Source organism: Falco naumanni, chromosome 2 (genome assembly GCF_017639655.2).
Source record: "Falco naumanni isolate bFalNau1 chromosome 2, bFalNau1.pat, whole genome shotgun sequence".
Classification (NCBI taxonomy): domain Eukaryota; kingdom Metazoa; phylum Chordata; class Aves; order Falconiformes; family Falconidae; genus Falco; species Falco naumanni.
Window position 1 is genome coordinate 107,608,971 of NC_054055.1, and position 19,520 is coordinate 107,628,490.

The 19,520-nt window shown below is 35.4% G+C and overlaps 1 long non-coding RNA gene across 2 annotated transcripts in view; it reads right to left on the reverse strand.

Moving 5' to 3' along the window:
- LOC121083028 overlaps positions 1 to 19,520 on the reverse strand; it is a 331,847-nt gene that overhangs the window by 47,648 nt on the left and 264,679 nt on the right. For both annotated transcript variants that reach the window (XR_005826220.1, XR_005826221.1), the window contains one exon: positions 17,195 to 17,248. This is a non-coding gene — a long non-coding RNA (uncharacterized LOC121083028). The remainder of the gene's footprint in view (positions 1 to 17,194; positions 17,249 to 19,520) is intronic.

Here is a 19,520-nt window from a genome sequence, read left to right on the forward strand (position 1 = left end):
AATTGAAGCCAGAAACTGCTTCATTAATTCCTGACTTAGCAGCATGCTTAGTGCCTAGACCTGCCCCAGTGTAAGTCCCATTCCAATGCTCCCCCTCAAAAACTGCTGCAATGCTTAGCTGAGTTGCACACCTACATATATGGAGCACCTTCGCAACACCAATCCTCTCCCAGGCTTCAGAATGAAAAACCCTTCATGGGTCTGGGATTGCACAGACATAACTCGGTGGAAAGCGCAGATGGCTTCCTGTTCCCTACTGCCCAGGAAAAATAAGTGGCCCTGGAGGACCCTTGCTGCCCAGCAGGTTGTGTAGCAAGGGTCCTCCAGGGCCACTTATTTTTCCTAGAACTCATTCTTGACCTAAATGTAAACCGGGAATAAAAAGGATGCCGCAAGGGCAATTTTTGTACCATTGATTTCTCAATCATTGATAAACACTTTTTATGTTTTTACTGCATACCTTTCCCATATGACCCTGTATGAATCCTGGCTGCTCAGATCTTAAAATCTTATGAAATGTTATTTAAGAGAAGCATTTTGCTTAGCTGGTTTGAGTCAAAAGTAGCCTTCAGTAGAACACGTGCTATGTGTCACCTATCCCCCTATTGCTATAACTGACTAAAACCTCACACCTCAATATGGCACAGTTCACTGCTCATGGGCAAAGAGAGATAATAAGTATTTGTAAAACATCCTTAATTATTTCAGGAAGGAAGTTACATACATCTTTAGGCCCTTATCTTCCTACAAATCTGGACAGAATGTTTCGCAGGCAGGTGTAAGTACACATATCCAAACACACCCCACACAGTTTGGTAATTAATTACAAAAATATGGGGCCTGTGCATGCACTTTGCTGGGTTACATACTTAGCAGGTTGAGTTCTGTTAGCCAAAAAAAAACCCCTTGTCAGGTCATAACTCTAAGTTGAAAAGAAAGAACAAATGCATTATAGCCCAACATAAGGTGTGTTTTTGATTCAGCAGACTAAAGGATCAATTAGTTTTGAAGTAAAAATGATTAAAACTGGATAGAAAAGTTTTTCTGTATCCCACTTTTCAACAGCCCTATGTGAATTTTTAAGTTCGCAAAATAATCTGACTCCAAACAGCACAAACCTTCAAATCTAGATTTTAAAGTACTTTTATATTGGAGCAATTAACACTTTGTACACTAAATTGTTTTAAATAATAATTGTAGATTTTGACTTCTTCAATATTTTTAATACAAATGGCTACTCTTTCAATTTTTTTTTAATTTGCATTGGCATAATAAAAGTAATACCTACACTTCAAAATAATCAACATCCTCAGATAAACTGAACAACATAGGGATGGAGGCAGAGGAGATCAAAGGCATAGAGCCTTCTCGGAAGATTGAGCACGCTATGAGTGATCAAAGGCAGAGGAGAGAGGACACTGGATTTTAACTCCTGCTTCCACTATACATGTATAATTTACAGGTTATTGAATTGTGGGGAGGGGAACTATTTATGCATTAAATATAGGTTACAGACCTGAAAAGTTATTTAAAATACAAAAAATGAACTTTGATTGTTGAAAATGTCTAGGCAGGCTTTTCACAATGCACTTTTCCAATATTTTTTTTTCCAAAAGGAAACGGTGCTAATGCAAGCACCTTTCTTTTCAATGAATCAGCATTTTCTGAAAATAAATAAATAAAATTAAAAAAACCAAAAAACAAACCAAAAAGTCACACTATGGCTGGTTGGCATCATCACAGAAGAGATATTGTGCAGTTTGAAAGTAACATCTCTCAAGAATAAAAGTCACGTTCTCAGTACAGAGCTACTAATTATATTAGCTTGTTTTTCAGAAGATTTATAGCACACACAACTCAAAATCTTTATTAAATTACAGTTCCACACTATCTGAAATTCACATTGTGCAGTTACATAAAGACATTTCTTTATTTTTTGTCCTACACATCTTGGCCATATTCCTGTGTACAACCAGACTTCCTTCCATGAGACTTTTCACAGCTTACTAGCACAGGGCACTCAGCTCAGCACTGAGACAAGTTTTTATGCAACTGGTTGAGTATCTTAGCTACCAGATCCTTGGTTAATTGGTCATTACTCATCTTTATCAGAATTAAGTTCTGTACTGGAGAAAATATTTGCAATTAAAATTGTCTTAAAAAGAAAGGATTATTGCCCCAAAGTTTTGATTTGGCAGGTCAGTTAAGAATATTTTACCAGAAAATCCTGAATAACTACATAGAAAATAAATACCAAGCATTATGTGTACATATTCAATAAATGAATTCAGCAATGCACAGATTTAATAACAATATATGAATTCATATAATTTGTGACTTCACAGCTCATTGAATTTCATGATAATACATATATCTATCTGCTGCACTAGTGAATATATAACACTGTCAATTTCATGTTAACATCAGATTGTTTTCTCTCAATGGGGAGACAGGAGCCACACCACAGTCAATATTACCATAGTGTAGCTGAAAACAACTTGAGCTTATGAAACGGTTATAGTTCACACTTGATAGCCAAAGCCGCAGACTTGGATGATGGGTGACAATTTATAAATAAGCACAAAATTGTTATCAAAGAACTTGAAACATGCTGAACCATTAAACAAAAGCAGATAGCACAGTCTGTTAGTTATTGGTTTGAAATTTTCCATACTGAATGCCTGAAGTGCACAAAGGAGTAACAAGGGTCAGGTACCTAGAAGGTGTTTTCATCTTTCCTAGTAATAAGCAGAAGACCTTTATTACTTATTTCAAATTGTGACAAGAGTACTTCAGTCCTGTTTCAATATCTTCCTGGACTTCTGAACTACTAGCAAATGTTTACATAGGCTTTATGGACTTAACGACATTAAAGACATTTTACTTCAATTTTGTATAATGCCTAGTTCTTTGGGATCAAAGGCAAGAACTTGCTTGCTTTTTTTTTTTTTAATTACAACAACAACATATAAAGCAACCTTCAAACAAGAGTGATCCAATATGAATACAATGCTTTTTGATCAGTACTGGGCATATCATGGCTTAATAACTAGGAGGCATTAATTGTTCCAGTGGCTCAGAGGCAGAGTATCTACAGAAATGTGTACAGTCCAGGTGGAGGGAACTGTGCTTTGCTTTCCAGAAAGACTTGGTTGTTGAAGAGAGTCAGTTTATAACACTGTCACAACACATTCATAATGAGTTACATTCAAAGGGTAGGCTGGTTCAGGGTATGTAAAGGGATGCTTCTGAAGATATTCTCATGCCCTCTTTTTTATATTTCTCTGACTGTAACAGGAAATTAAAGGTTACTAATCATTTAATCTACAAATATGTTACTTTCAGTTTGTTAACAGATGGTGCATTCAGCACAACTTCAGTGGACTATATTTGATTATGTATCTGCTTCCTGAAAAGGTATTTTTCTAAAACACTATGGTAACCAGTGCTTGCAGAGCATGAAACCAAGCAACAGATTTCTGGAATGCATTTCTGGATAGCTTTTATCAAGGAGGAGAAAAGCAGAATGTAACATGTAGAAAACAGTCCCCGTAGTTAAAAAGCAGTTCATTTCTGCAAACAGAATCTAGTTCTGTCCTCAGAGGATTAACAACAGCCATGGGGTTGGGAATTTAAGAGAAATATACTTTCACAAGGAATGCCAGTTTCCTATATGAATTTGAACAATATATACTTGATAGAAAGCAAAGTTGTGCACAAAGCTTGCAGCAACCATGTCCTTCATCCAGTATGTCCAATGATGAACCTTTTATTTTCGTGCTCTGGGAGAGGAATGGATCTGTATAATGTCTCTGGGCCTTTATCATGCAAACTCTTACACTTGTATTCAACTTTACTACAACTAGCCTCCTCATTGAAATTAGGGGAATCATCCATAACAATTTAATCAAGTATGCAGAACTTTTTCGAGTATAAGGGTCTTGAAAATAAAACCAACTATAGCAGATGCTGGTTCTAATTATATAAACAAAAAAGTAGTGCAGTAAAATTTCTATACTTTATTGAGGTCTCTTCAGATTATCTAAACAATAACATACAACTTTAAGATGAACCAAAACATCCACCAATATGTCATCATCCACCTCAGATTGTTATCTTACGCTGGTACCTACTGACAACTTGTAGCAGTTTTAAATAAATAGCCATGTGGCTTCTCCTATATATATGTGGGGGATCTCCTAATAAATTACCTCCTTATCTACCTGACAAAATGTTGCTTTTGCCATGAATAGTGCCTACGTGTTTCCCTGAACTTCCTTGCCATTTATCCACTTCCATCTGGTCTCTATATCTAATGAAGAGCCTGGGATGATCCAACAATCTAATAAATAAGCATAGGTATTGCTTTGCTCTCAAAAGATGTGGCAACATACTAGAAGTGCCTAATAATGAAAAAGAAAATGAATATAGTATTTGTATATACATTGTCAGTCATAATGTAAATCCTAATGACTAAGTATCTGCAAACCAAATTTATTGTAGGAAACAGTATTTTTGCCAAAGAAGACTTTCTACCACAGCACTATTTCATTCAAACCTCCTCTTGTGAGTTTTGTCCTGAAACATTTGTTACTGTGGAAGAAAAATTACATGTCAAACTAATTTATAATAAATTATTGAATTTATTTATTTTGGCAACTCTTCCCAAAAAGACAGTACTTTTTGATTCAGTGTGATGTGACCAAGCCCTCTATTTACTTCTGATATTAGGGAGTTACTTACCAACAGCAACTTCTATTTTACAGGCGTATTGCCCATCCTGAGCTACTCTGCAGATACTATAGTGTGTATGTACACACAGACACATAGGTAGTCAAAGAACCCTTATGAAAATATTGCTTGGCAGTAAAATTCCTATATTACTTTATTGAGTACAACACATGACAGTAAAGCCTTCATCTCTCTCACACCCTTTCTCTGTCTCATGAAGCCTTCCTTGGAATTAGGTTCTGGAGCAGAGGATACAGATGAGACTAGTATGGATCTGTGGGTGTTATAAAAAAATCAGAGTTATTTAGCTCATAATTAATCCCTTTTTCCTCTGCCTGTGGCATTGCCCCCACAGTATTGTAAGAAATCACTACTGACAGAATACTCACTTCTGGAGAGGAAGCATAATTGATAGGTTGCTGCACATTAAAAGTTCTGTTCTTCAAGAAAGCAGATTCTGCTCCTGATGTCAAGTTGTGCAATGTAAATCATAAAATTTGTGAAAATGTTTAGGCAGTAACCATACAAGTTTCAGGTTAATGTTGTACTGTGAGCTTCTAGAGATACTATTCACATATGATGCTTAACAACTGAGGCATCGGCCTGTTGATAATGTGTCCAGCTGTGAACACCTTGTTCAGCTATAGTCTAAGTCAAGCTGGATTATCTGTATTTTCCCACTAAAAGTTCCAAATTGCTTATTTGAACCCCTAAATATCTCATGTACTACAAAGCAGTAAATAATGTCAATTGAAACTAGAAAAATACGTAGCTTTGCCTTTCCAGGATTTGTGAAAACAAGATTATTCAGCATAAACTGATTTAAGTAAAAATCCAGCACAATTTTTTGTATATTTGGGTCCAAATTCAAGCCTTGCATTGTTTTCCGAATTAAAGTGTTTAGTAGGATGAACACTGGGATTTCAAATGCTGTACTCTTTCCAGTTAAAGAAAAAGGTGCTAAGCGAAACATCCATTCGTTATTTGACATAACTCAGAACTGTGTAATAGCTATCAGAAAGGCAGTTGCAACATTTACAAAATAACCTGTGACACAAAATAAAAGCAGTGCAAAGAGATGCTGTTCTAAATATGCTTCAGCCCCATTTTTGAAGATAACAGATTTGTAAGTAGTTAGACATAGACTAAAATTAAATGATCAAGAAATTTTAAAGGCTGATATCAAGGAAGAATTATCCATTTCGTTAGTTGGGTATTTCTTTAGCATATACTGTGCACAGATATTGTAACTACATATATATATATATATATATATAAAGATTTCATTAAGAAATTTTTGTTCATTTAAACAACTACTTTAAAAACAGAATTTTATTGGACCTTCCTGCAGAAACTGACACAAAAATACCTCAGAATTGCAGAAGATTTTGAAATATCATACTATTCCTTTTATATTTGATAGAAAGAGTCTCTTCAATTGTTCTTTGATATTATTTTACTCCATAGTTTTCTAGTTTGTGTTTCATTATTTTTAGAGTCGCCTCAGTCCCTGACAGTTTATATATTTTCAACTTCTTGCTTTTCCTGTGTGCTGAACACAGTTTTACTTTTTAGCTTAATGGCATTTGCCTATTCTCCTTTTAATACTCACTTTGAGTATATTCTGAATGTAGGTTTTCTAGGTATTTCCCCAGCATTGCTTAGTTAGAACACAAGGTCACAGGTTGCCCAGGTACCAGCAACCCTTGTCAGACACAGCAAGATTTACCAAAGGGAGGTAAAAACACCTTCTGCCCTGGGAATAATGTCAAGGAAGAGCTATGAAGATGCTATATTTTGGAAACTTTGTTCCTTTCTAAGTTTAAGACTGGATTGATTAAAATCCAATATTCAGAAATTCTGGTCTTTTTTATAGGTTGTTACACATTTTAGCAGTCTGTCAGACATTTCTGAACTACTCTGGAAATAGGTATCAACCTTCATGAATCAAATGGCAACCCTTACTAGCCCTAACTTCCAAAAGTCTGCTATGTTAGCCAAGACATGTAAATATGTTCTCTTTCACCTAATTGGATATAATTTTCATCATTAAGGTTCTTTCTTCCTCTTTTATTTAACATTTTCACATGCAGAATTTGTTAACATTTAAGCAAGTTTTCACACGTTCCCTACTCCACCTTTCCCCAGCTCTACAGGAATCATCATGTAATAGCAGAGCACTAAGCAACCGATGCTAATACCATAGTTTAATGCACCACCAGTAAGTAATCAGATATTATGATGATAAGAACATTATAATAACCTATATGGAATAAAGTATTTCCATTGTTCATTTTTTATCTTCTCTACTAATTTGGATTTCTATGCTTTGAGGGAACTTATTTCCCAGGGGTACATCTATGATGTACTATTTAAATGACAGCATGGTTGACATGAATTCTTTTACTCTGTATAATCAGGTCTATTATACTGATAATGTACAACTTCTAGGAATATTTAATTGTCTTTCAAATACTTAACCACACAGATACCTAATGTTTAGTTCATTGTAAGGTTTAATTAATCTCCTTGTTACTGATAAAATGCTGTGTGTAGAAAAAAAATATAATCCACATCGTATTTCATAATTTCTCATCACTAAAATATTTTACTTGGATTAGACCCATTCACTTGCTCCTTCTTAATTCAGTTTACTTTTTCCTGTTGGAATACAATCTAATCTAAATAGTTTCTTACTCTTTTTTGCTGTTCTCTCTTCAAAATGTCAAATGTACTTAATTGTCAAGATTTCTAGAAATTTTTAACTTCTGGTATCAGTGCCTAAAGAGTCCTATTTCCTAACTGGAGTACAAACATGGAAACCTCAGCAGATGTATAATAAAAAAAAATTTTCATTTTGCTGAATCAAGATATCAGATGATAAAATTTTATTATGAGTAATAATCTTTTATCTATATCCTACATGTATAATTTTACTACATTTTTTACATAAATGAAATAATCTTATACAAGTATTGTATAATTTCTTGTAAAATAATAATTTTATTTGCCTTTATTCAGAACTGTGCTTTTCCCAGTGTAGCTTGTGAGGTTTTTTTTTTTTTTTTTCTAGAAGAAGGAGCAGGATCATGAGCAGGACATTTGCAACAAATTTGGATGGAGAAACATTAGAAAATGCAATGCTTTGTAAAATAAATCTTGTTCATTTTAGAGATAAAATTCAATCATTTCAAGTGAGTAAGAAGATATTAATCCTATTTAAACTGCAGATGTTAACATGCCTAACTGTAATGTTGCTAATGATATTTTCATAACGTTGCCATTACAACTACATGCATTATACATACAGGCTTATAGCCAAGCTTACTGCTTGATTTATTAAGTCTCCAAGAAACACTTCTGACTGTCACTGCCAGTAGATTCCCTAATTCAATACCTTTTGTCAATTTTAAACTTTTTAAACTTCTTAAACTAGAATTGTTTTTATATGATTTGTCTAAATGAATGCACATTAATTGTAACCTAGAGTGATTGTTTCTGTACATGTGAATAGAACATGAAGAATAATACATAGTACTTCACAATAAAACAAACTCTTAATTTATACTTATGAAAGTAATGAGACTACTTGTATGAACAAGTACCTTCACTGGTAAAATTTGCAACTGGTGCTCAGGCCTTGTGAAGGATAGCAGGAGAAGAGGGAACTGTTTGGTGAAGCATGTTAAACATATGACTCCTCATGTGGCTCTCCTACACTTTGCAGCTAAGAGATGCTCATGGAGATCATGGCTTTCCTGTTGCTGCTCACCAAAATGGCAAGGCAGGTAATAGATAATAGGAACGTGTTTCCATATCTTCAGTAAGACTCAAAACCAAAATATGTAGCTGCTTCCCTCTAAAGACATCACCAAGCCTCTGCACCATCTAACCAAGAAGAAACAAACCTGCCAAAGGCTTTCTTAAAAAAAGGGGTTTTTTTCAATTACTTTTTTAAGTGGGTGAAAAGAAATCATAGTACTTAAGGGCATAGGTACAATGGCATTAATGGACAGCCATGATCAGAAAAAACAAATTATTGACTTTCAAATGTTACCAAGATTCAACAAGAGCTGTGACTGTTTATAGACTGGCAATTCATCTGCTCGCTTAGTTGTCAAGTGTGGAATTCTGGCATTTAAATCCAGAAACTGAAAATGTTCACAGAGATGAACAGAAAGTACAGTATTTGTGTGAGACAGGCAGGGCTGGGGGTATAGAAGGGTATGGCCTAACTATGCTTGACACTTTTTTTTTTTAATTACTGTGGCTACTTTTTTTCAATTTGAAACAGCAGAGCTAAATTTTTATAAATGCACTGCAAGTGCTTATGGGAGTATGAACTAACTAGGTGGTAAAATTCCAAGGAGGAAGAAATCTACCATTCTTGTTTAACAGTGCTACTAAAATGGTGGCTTAGATGACTTGTGAGCTAAGTATCACCACCATCAAAGCGTGAGCACCTAGAATCACCACCTCTTTTCTAAAGTGAGTGATACCATCATATGCATAAATGTAGGTCTGAAGTGGGAGTGTAAGCAGGACTCAGTATGAGCAATTAAGCCTTTTTTTAATATACTGCTTAGGGGCAAAACTTAGTAATGCTGTATGCTAGAAAAAGCAAAAGCAATTCAGAATCTGCCCCAAAGGAAGAATACTTATTAAAAATATATCTTTTTAGTACAGCTTGAAATGTGTAATCTGTTTAAAAAATGTTGAGCACAATATAAATGCAGATTATGCAAGGCTCCACTAACCAAAAAGCCTAGTCACAGCGTTATGACAGCTTTATGACACCTAACCATCATAGCAAGTGAAAACATGGAAGAGATGGCAGGTGGGAAGAAGTACTTGATATTCAAGGGAAAATATTAATGGATGTGTATAAAATGTAACTACCTTTTAATGTGTCATGGTTAGGAATATTTGCATAATATTATCCTTCAGATTGCAATGTGTACATATAAATTTTACAGTGTCACTTCCAATAAGTCTGGCATCTGTACATTCAATGGGCCCAATCTAGCATACTTGCATCTCTCTATCATAGATATTTGAAGTCTCAATTGAGGAATTGGCTTGAAAGCAAGACAACCCAGATAGACATGAGGAAACATCAGTTTGTGGAGAAAACCTGAAAGCCCCCAAACTAATCCTGTTCTAGGAAACTGTGTCCTGCAACATGAAGGGGTGCTCCAAGGCACCCTTCATCCTTTCCCCATATATGTTCTTTCTTAAGTTATTCTTCTTCCTCTGGATAATGCCTGTTACGTATGTACTAGAAGTCTATACGTAAATACATACATACTAATAGTCCATGAACAGCCTGCAAACAGCTGAGAAAGAAAGGCGTACAGAACAATTTAGAAATAGGACTGAGGAATTTAAAAACAAACAAAAAACCTCAGTGATGAAGAATTACGAAGCCAAGCATATACTCCGTATATGCCCTTAATCCTTGGTGTCATATACTTCCTGGCACATTTTTTACCTCTTCCATTCTGCACTCCCCACTCTTCCCTAAGAAGTACACCATTAGATACTCATGAAATGTTGGCTGTAATTTTTTTTTCTTTTTTTAAACGATTATGCTTCTTATTCAATAGCAATAGACCAAAGAAACCACAAAGCTGTATGCGTCCGGTCTTGTTATCGATGCAAGCAAAGTCTTTTCTATTAGATGGTGGCATTTTGGAAATTACTTTGATGCCCATCTGCAGTGGAAAGCAGGAATTGCACTACAGATCCTGTGAGCCCAGGCTGACAAATACATGATGTTTTCCTTGACTACATGAGACACCACCAAAAAGAACAACACCTTGCAATAGTTTTGTGTTCTGTTTACCCTTAAAAGCATGAAGAAAACATTACAATCACTGAGTCTCAAGGAGATGAAGTTATATCTAGGAGTATGCATTCAAGCACCATAATTTTCTAGCAGGACCCTGCCACATTCAGTCTTCAGACTGATACATGGGGAACAGATTTAGATCTGTAAATCTGCCATTTCCTAGCTCTCTTATGTTTAATTTTGTAACATAAGTAACTTCCTTAGAACGTGATTTCCTTACAGTGTAGTTTCTATTCAGGAAGAAATAGATGTGCTTGCTAAAAAGTTTTTTTGTTTTGCTTCATTTTAAAACCATCATGAGATAATAGGATACAAAAGATTAAAACATATTACTGTCTCAGAACAGAGTCAGTACACAAAACTCTATAATTTAACTTCTTTAATTTATCATAGCTGGTGGTGTTTCCAGCAGGGAAGTTGTAAAAAGATTGGAAAATACTTTAACTCATTTTTAGCAAACCTTTCCTCCTCATCCTTTCTACATTTTAATTCCTGATTATTTGCTTAGTTGCATTCCAAGATCAGAAAACAAAGTTGTCAATACTGTGTAAAAACTATCCCTGGAGAGGGTTAGAAAAATGAAACTGTTGAGAAATCACAAGACAATTGTAGACCAGCTGTTCATTGTGCTATATATTAGGAAAATTAACCAAGTAACTTCAGACATAAAAGACACAGTAATAAAAATAACTTCCTGAAGATACCAGTTCAAACTACAAAATAATACTGCTGGTATATTTATATATGAAATCTCCCTTAAATATTCCAGGAAAAACTACTTAAAACTAAGCCTTTGGACATACGACAGCTTTTAATATACTGTAAAACACGAAATAAGTTAGTATCTCATGCAGTTATTAATTTTGAGAAAATGCCAAAGCCACAATAGTCCCAGCTCTACTGTTCCAAGATGAGGCTTGTAGTTCACCACTCCTGTAACTTCTGACATACTACTGTCTGGAGGTATTTGAGAAAAAAAAATATTTTACATACACTATCCTATCCTTACATATCTGACCAATTTTTAAAAGTAAATTTGAAGCTCTACAGAATCAAACTGGTGAGGTGTTTCATCTGAAATGCTCACATAGTCTACTTCAGGTGACTGGTAATTTAGGTTTTATTTGGTGTTTCCTTATGAAGACAAGAAAGTGTAGAATGAAGAATGAAGGCATAATAGGCAATTGACTTAAATACTTGCTTTAAAATTGTTTAAATTTAGAATAATTAGGCATGAAACTAATTTTTTTTCAGGCTTCCTTCTCCTTGTAAAAATCATAATAATATTGCATAAATGATGAGATTTAAGGAAGAAAAAAAGGACTTTGTTCTTACTTTTGAGTCTTGGATATTCTTGCTTTCAAAACACTCTCAGAAATACCCAAGAGTCTGAAGTTAGAATAAGTCTTTGAAAATGTCCTCTGTAACTACTAAGGCTACGAAGTTAAAGAGAGCGTGAAAGGAGGAGTTCTTTCATACTCATATCCAACAGCTGAAGCATTAACAAAATTATCAAATTTTGCAAGATGGATGGTGGAAGTAAAGAATTACCCAGTTTGCTGAGAGCTTGACCTTGCAAATGGCCTCCTATGCTTGTATGAAGATCTGTCAAAATCTGTATTGTCTGAAAACAAGACCTTTCTCTGTCTGAATGTAGCTTCAAAACTGGAGCATATACATACATATACATATATATATATATGTGCTGGCAACTTAGTATATAAGCTTTGCACAAAGAGTATTAAAAATATTTTAATTCATTATTTACCTTGAGGCTCTTATATGATTAGACTTTCCTAGGTCTACAGACATAGCACAGAGATGCTGTATATTCCACACACATTAGAACCTATTGTTCCAAGGTTTGTATTTAATTTCAAAAGATCACAAAACCCCCTTATTTTCCTGTAATAAAGACAAAGAGAATGCTTAGTGGCAGAGCTAGTTGAAGGGAGACAGAGGTTTGGATCTTGACTTGAATATAGACAGTTGGCTGGGACCACAGTCCTGATCCACTAATGAAGGCTCGATTTCCCTTCTCTAAGTGTCTCTCAATGACTGTAGCACACACAGCTTTTATTCTCCATCAGCAGCCACTCCCTTTACCAAGGCGAGATCTGCATAGGAAGGGCTTGATCCACCATTACTAAGGTTGTGTTTAACTGTGTGGGTGCAGAATCTGACCCAGCGTGCACAAAATGTGTGATCAAAGTGAGGGATTCTTTCTGATGATAACCTCCTGCTAGGAAAAAGCAGATATATGTGCTATAACACTGAAGAAAGTCAGTCCAGAGTAGTAAAAACCTTGGAGAGATCTACCATCCAAGTGATCCACAGGATTTAGCATAGCTGACTAGTAGCTATTACTACACAAGAAGGGAAAATGGCAATGAATTTAGGACTAGTTAAATAAAAATACGGCAAATGAAAATTTATAGACAAAGTTAACGGGTGCTCTACAGGCTTCCATTACTGACATAAACTGAAGAGAAATACCCTCTTAACGAACCAAAATGGCATTAGTTACACTGAGAGTCACAAGCAATATTTTTATAATTACTTGTACTAAACTCCTTCATAGTCTTGCACACCCAAGCTGAAAAAAAGTCCTTTCGAACGAATGGCTTCATTTAAGGCCTCTCTCAAAATGTACATATTCATATAATTTTATCATTGATTAACAGAAAGGGCCCAGAAGAGCAATTATTTACTGCTAGGCATTATGAGAAATATCTCTGAAATAAATTATTTTCAATAGTGAAAACTATTAGCACATTAATTAAATTGCATTCTTCTAATAACAACACTGCCTTTTAAAGGACATTTTGCACTCACCCAGAGATACATGGAATTCTGAGTACAGATGCATGCAACCCCTAACAATTAGTCAAGAATCTGCTTTTGTTTTTCTTCTGGTTGTTAGTTATTCAGAGGCAAACTGAAAAGATTTCATCTGTATTGATTCTGTACGAAACTCACCCCTATGCACAGAAACAAGCACACAATTTTATACCATACAAGACTTCAAAATAAGAATAATATAGGAACTGCCATGTGGGACGAAACCCAAGGCCAGTACATCCACTATGAGGTCTCTGAGAGAGGCAGGACCAGGTGCTTCGAGAAAGTTTAAGTGAAATGCAATTAATATATAGTGATTGATTTATTTTATTCTAGCTTGTGTACCTTTTGGTTTATAGTTTGTGAAGAGATCTCTGTACGTATCTGAAACCTGAGCGAAGAGTCATTAGCTGAATCCTGTGGTTTTGTTCAAGCACAACACTGGCAACCAGAGTTCCTGTGTGAAAACTGTGAATCCAATTTTCACTCACAATGACTATTCCTTATAATGCGCTGCCTCTGCCAGTAACTTGGTGTGCTAGGAGAGTCCTAACTTGCTAAAATTTCTGAACATTTCAAAGAGGCTCAAGCACTTCTGGAGTACAAAAAACTTCTGAATTAATTTTCATGTCAGTTACCAGAGCTCTTCTGGCATATACCTTAAAGATTTTTTCTCCCAAGATAGCTATTTAGAGCTCTTTATATTTCATAGAGACCTCAGATTGACTCCTTGTAATGAAAATATAAGGTACCACCAGTAGCTCAAGAGTGCATGAAATGTAGATTTAAAATGAAAGAATGAGAAATTATTATTTTTATGTTGCATTTTCTATGTCCATATAGAAAATATCTGGTCCACAATCTGTGTACTGTATGGAAATTGTGTATTAATAACTGACTCATACTTTCAGTAGGCTTTCAGTGCCTCTGAGAATACCAGTAGGCTTGCAAACTTTAAAATACAGCTTTTTGTGAAAAAGCTAATTATTGTAAGAATTGTTGTTGACCATTATCTGCAGAAAACACCATTACTGCACAATATTGCAATAGCAACCCAAAGCCTCAGTCAGTAGGCAATCATTCAGGCTCACAACATCCTTCCCCACAAACACCAACAGAACAGGGGGGTCATCACAAACATGAATAATCTTCAAAACACATTGATTCATGTTTTAAGTACATAGAGAGGTGAAAGGTGCCAAATCAGCTCGCATTTCACTACCAGTAGAAAGAATCAGCACAGTCGTCCATGCTGATCTGCTTATCATCACCTGAATACAGCCAAACCCCTTCCCTCATAGCAGACATGTTATAAGCCAGCATCCAATTAATTCTTAGAAACGTGCAGGATACATACAAAGACATTATGTCGATGCAGCAGAAGAGTGTACTTTAGCTCATTTTTCCTACTTTATGAAGGCTACGATCATCACCATTAAGGATAAAAAAGCCCATAAATGAAGCCAGTAAGGAGAGTAAACAGTTTGTAACTATGAAACTCCTTTTGGGGGTCAGATCCAGGCCTAAGCCTGGCCTTTGGACTGGTTTTCTTAAAATATGTCATTGGCAGACAGATACATTTTATCCAGAAACACAGACTAGGCAATCTTTGGGAGTGGGGGGCTGGAGTAAGAGGGTATGGACAGTATAGGAAGGAGATGGGAGAAAATAGTTTATTCACTAAAAATGCAATCTAGATGATCAGATGAATTTGACTTCATTCTTTTAATAAAAGAAAACTATTTGCTCTGTTAAAGAAAGTTTTGTGGAAATCTTACTGAATTTTATTGATTTTTGTTTCGGTAAAGTTATTAATGATATTAAAGAAAAAAAGACTGTTGAAAAATTAAATTTAAATTGTTATTTGAGCTACAATGATTTATCTTCTCAAATTTCTCATATTGATGAATAAACCAGTTATTATTCCAAATCAGTCTAAGCATTACAAATTCATTACAGTTTATATCTGAAAGGGGAGTGACATAACAAGCTCTTCAGGAGACACCTTGATATAAGACGAGGAATAGAGATAGTCAACAGAGATCCTTTTGCTAGAGCTGTTAAAATATATTATTAACAGATTTATATATTATTGATAATTCTATCTTGTAATGTTTTGAATACTAAAATTAAAAAAAAATATTCAAGCCTGAATAATGAACCTTGGAAGAATGTTTAATTTGGACATATTCAAGATCCAAAGAAAGAAGGCCCAGAGTTGGGGGTGGGGGTAGGGGGGTGGGGTGGAGGAAATTTTGTTCCTTGAGCATTTGCCCCTTGTCACCAACGTTTTCATAAAAAATGTTTTTGAGAACTCCTCAAGATTAACATTTGAAATCACTAGGTGATTTTTAATCAAAGATTTCCCTCCCTGCTTGCAAGTCTGTTTGCAGTCTATTTTGCAAACAAAATCCAGAAATATCAGACAAGGGGAACCCAAAAGACAGCACTAGCTGAAGTCTACCTCCATTTTTTAAAGGAAATAAACATATTGGAAATAATGGGTTTGAAACGTTTGAAAACAATTTTCAGAAGATCCAAAGGGTAGAAATTGCTCCTTGGTGAAATGAGATCGAGAAAGCTTTCCAGGTGTTGGCGGCACCAAGGAAAACTCCAATGATACGAAGTTAGAATGATGAGAAGATGATAAGAGACCATGTCATCTAAAATAAAGATAAGGTTAACAGTACTGATAAAGTGTTAGAGCTATGGAACATTTCAACATGAAAGAAGGACCTACATAAGAACTCTGTGTTCTCGTTTACTCTTCTGTCTGTATTTAGTTATTTTAACCAGGTCTAAGATGGGTTCATTGAAAAGCACAGGAACTTCAAATTTAAGGCAAATCATATCTGTATACCATGAACAAAACATTCCATATGAAATAGTATTTTTAATTCATTTAGTCCACCCTTTTCTCTCCCACCAAGTTATCACATCACTCTATAAGAAGCATCAAAAAATGGCTGAATTGGGTGTAGGCAATATTAAAGCTCTACTGCATGCAAATTATATTGCCCAACTCCCTCATTAAAACCCATAACGATAGAAGAGATGGCCAAAAAGGTGTTTTCTGCAAACTGTAGGTACAGCATAAAACACCAGCTGATTAAACTGGAATTCCACAGGTAAAACATACAACCCAGCCTGCCAACCTAAGCACTGTAAGAGTGTAAATTGGTGCTTCACCTTGATTTTTTGATGCCCAGCAAACCAGATAATTAGCTGCAATTTCATTCTTTTCACAATTTATTTTCATTCATTTCAGATCTACAGAAATGGTATTTATAATTTCCAAAACTATCTCCAATTCCCATCAGCCACTCAAGTGTTGCTGTGCCATTCCTGTGGTGTTAAAATACCATCTTTGGAGTTCTCATCAAACAATCCTGTTTGCAATGCTGATATCATGGTAGGTAGAGCGAGACTGATAGCACTCAGTGAATAAAAGCTCAGCTTGTAAAGCTTTGAAAAAATACAAATATTAATGCAAAGGCTGAGGAAACTAGGACAACAAGAGAAAAGAAGAAGGGAGGGAAATAATAAAATTAAGCACATCTGGAAAAGAAACTTTTCTAATTAAAGAGTATAGAACTCTGGAAATTTCAACACATTTTTAAAATTAGAAACTGACAACAGCATTTTGAACATATTTATAATAGATTTTAAAAATTTGATCCAACAATGCAGAACATTGATATCTCAGAATTAGTTGCCTCATGTGCAGAAAACATTTTAACAAAAAAACTGTGACTATGCATATTTGCTTACCGGGTCAGTTAAACAAAATTCACTGGCCTGAGCAGAATACGTTGTAAAAGAAACCTGTAAAAAAAGAGAGAAAAAAAAGTTTAATTATACTTTATTTCTCTCTTGTATTTTTGATGATACATTAATAACAACTGGTTACTAATGTATGGAACTGCAAGCAGAAAAATCATACTAAACAAAAAGCTTCCTAAAATCTATTGGGTCACTGTCTTCCCAAAGAGTTCTCACTGCAGCAAAACTGTATTTATAAACTATAGTACTAAAAGCAACAGAGATACTATACCATGCTATTCAAAAAGGATTAAAGGTATCTGTTATATGGTTGGTATCAACTTTTGTGTCTTTTTATTCAAATACTAATGTACACCTATCATTATTTCCTTATACTCATAATATGTCCATTTGGTTAAAAAAAAAAAAAAAAAAAAAAAGCACGTATTTCTCAAATGTTCTTCAGGGCATGTGAATACACAGAGTTCATTTATAACATTTCACATAAATACAGTATGAAATTATTATTAATGTGATTAACACAAACATCAGAAACACATAATGTAATGCGATTAATACAAATATCGGAAAATGTCAAATGTTAGCCTGCATGTGCAACTTTTAATTTCTTCAATGAATATGGAATATGCTACAGTTGCTAACTGCTTAGTCAAACAGTATTCTTCCATGTGAACTCCTCTCCATTCTTTGTACCAACAGACATTCAAAAAGTTCAAGCACTAATACTTTGTGTTAATTTCATCACTTAACATGTGGACTAGAGAGACATTCATGGAGTAGTATTCAAATCCTGATAGAAAAACCACAGCATTTTGCTATGCCCATACACTCTAATCATGATTGCTTTGGCTTTGTTGCAAACACTGAGCAACTCAAGTTCAGCAAACCTCTTTCGGAGGAATAACATGAGTTCCCTGGTGCTAAGAGATCAAGTGACAAACAGGTTACAAAAATGGGGAACGCACAACTGCAGACGGTCTCTAAAAACTTGATGTAATGAACTTCACACCTTGATGTGTGAGCTCTGCAGTAAATCAGAGGGCTGAATTTTATTTTCCAGGGCTTTAATCAACTTTGTCATGAGACTCCTTTTTCTTGTCCTGAGGTGGTCTCAGGCACCAGATAGTTTCCCTTTTCTGTTTCTGAACAAGACTCTCCTTTACTACAAACAAAATTCACCCTCAGAGATGGCCTATCCACCCACTGTCTAGATCGAGAACAGTATGAAAAAGAAGTGTGTTACCAAGTGAGGAAAGATTCCCACAGTGCATTTGCAGAGGATGGTTACATCAAGTTGTACAAGCCGTACTAGTACTGTTTGACTTTACCATTTTACCATTTCAATAATGTTACAACACAGATTTTCTTGATAAGTAAATATCTCTTCAAGGTGTGGGAATGCATAAAATCTTCAGAAATTCCTTTAGGAAGTATGATAGATGCCGACCACAACCACCAGTTCCAGTGCTGGAACATGTAGATAGCACTCCTTAAGATCGGGGAATAGCTGACAGCATACCATCCTTGTCACAAACCCATACGACAGAAGGGTCATTGGCTAGTGTTTTACTAAATACTTGTTGACGGCAAGAAAACTGACTAAAGAAGCATAGTTTCAATCTTAGACTCTGGAAATGAAGTCTTACAATGGGAAGTGTCACGCGATGTCAGTGAAAGACTCTTTACTATGATAACACAGAAAGACAGTTCTATTACCTCTCTTCCATGCACCTGCGACAGCACTTTCTGGCATATGGAACATCAGTCCATATATGAATACTTGGCAATGTGCCTCGCATTTTTCATTAAAAGGGAAGCCAGTGACCATAATGCTGAGAAATTTGGAATGAAACAACAAACAGCGAAGAGGAAGGGTACAGACAAACTACAAACCCTGTGACATCACACCAGTTATCAGCAAACCCTAGAGCGTATGCTGCTAATAAAAATACAGTTTCCTCTTGGTTACATTAACATCTTTCTCATGTAGCCAGGCTAGTTCATCTCAATTTAAAAACTGGAACTTGGATCAAGAAATTTCGAGCCGAAACAGTCATATCCTCACCACTTCCTTAGCCACCTGCCTGTTTGTGACTTGAGAACACCTATCCCATTTCAGAAACATGAGAGTTATCTTCCTAGTCCAAACTACAGTCCTGTTGCTGGGTGCACCACTGGACTGCTGCAACTGTGCAGGTCACTAGATAGAACAGTTTCTCTGCTCAGATCTAATAACAGGGAAGTTTTCAGCAGTTTAACAGCCAGAAAGTTTGAGCAAATGCAAATACAGTGAAAAGATGACTGATGATAGGAT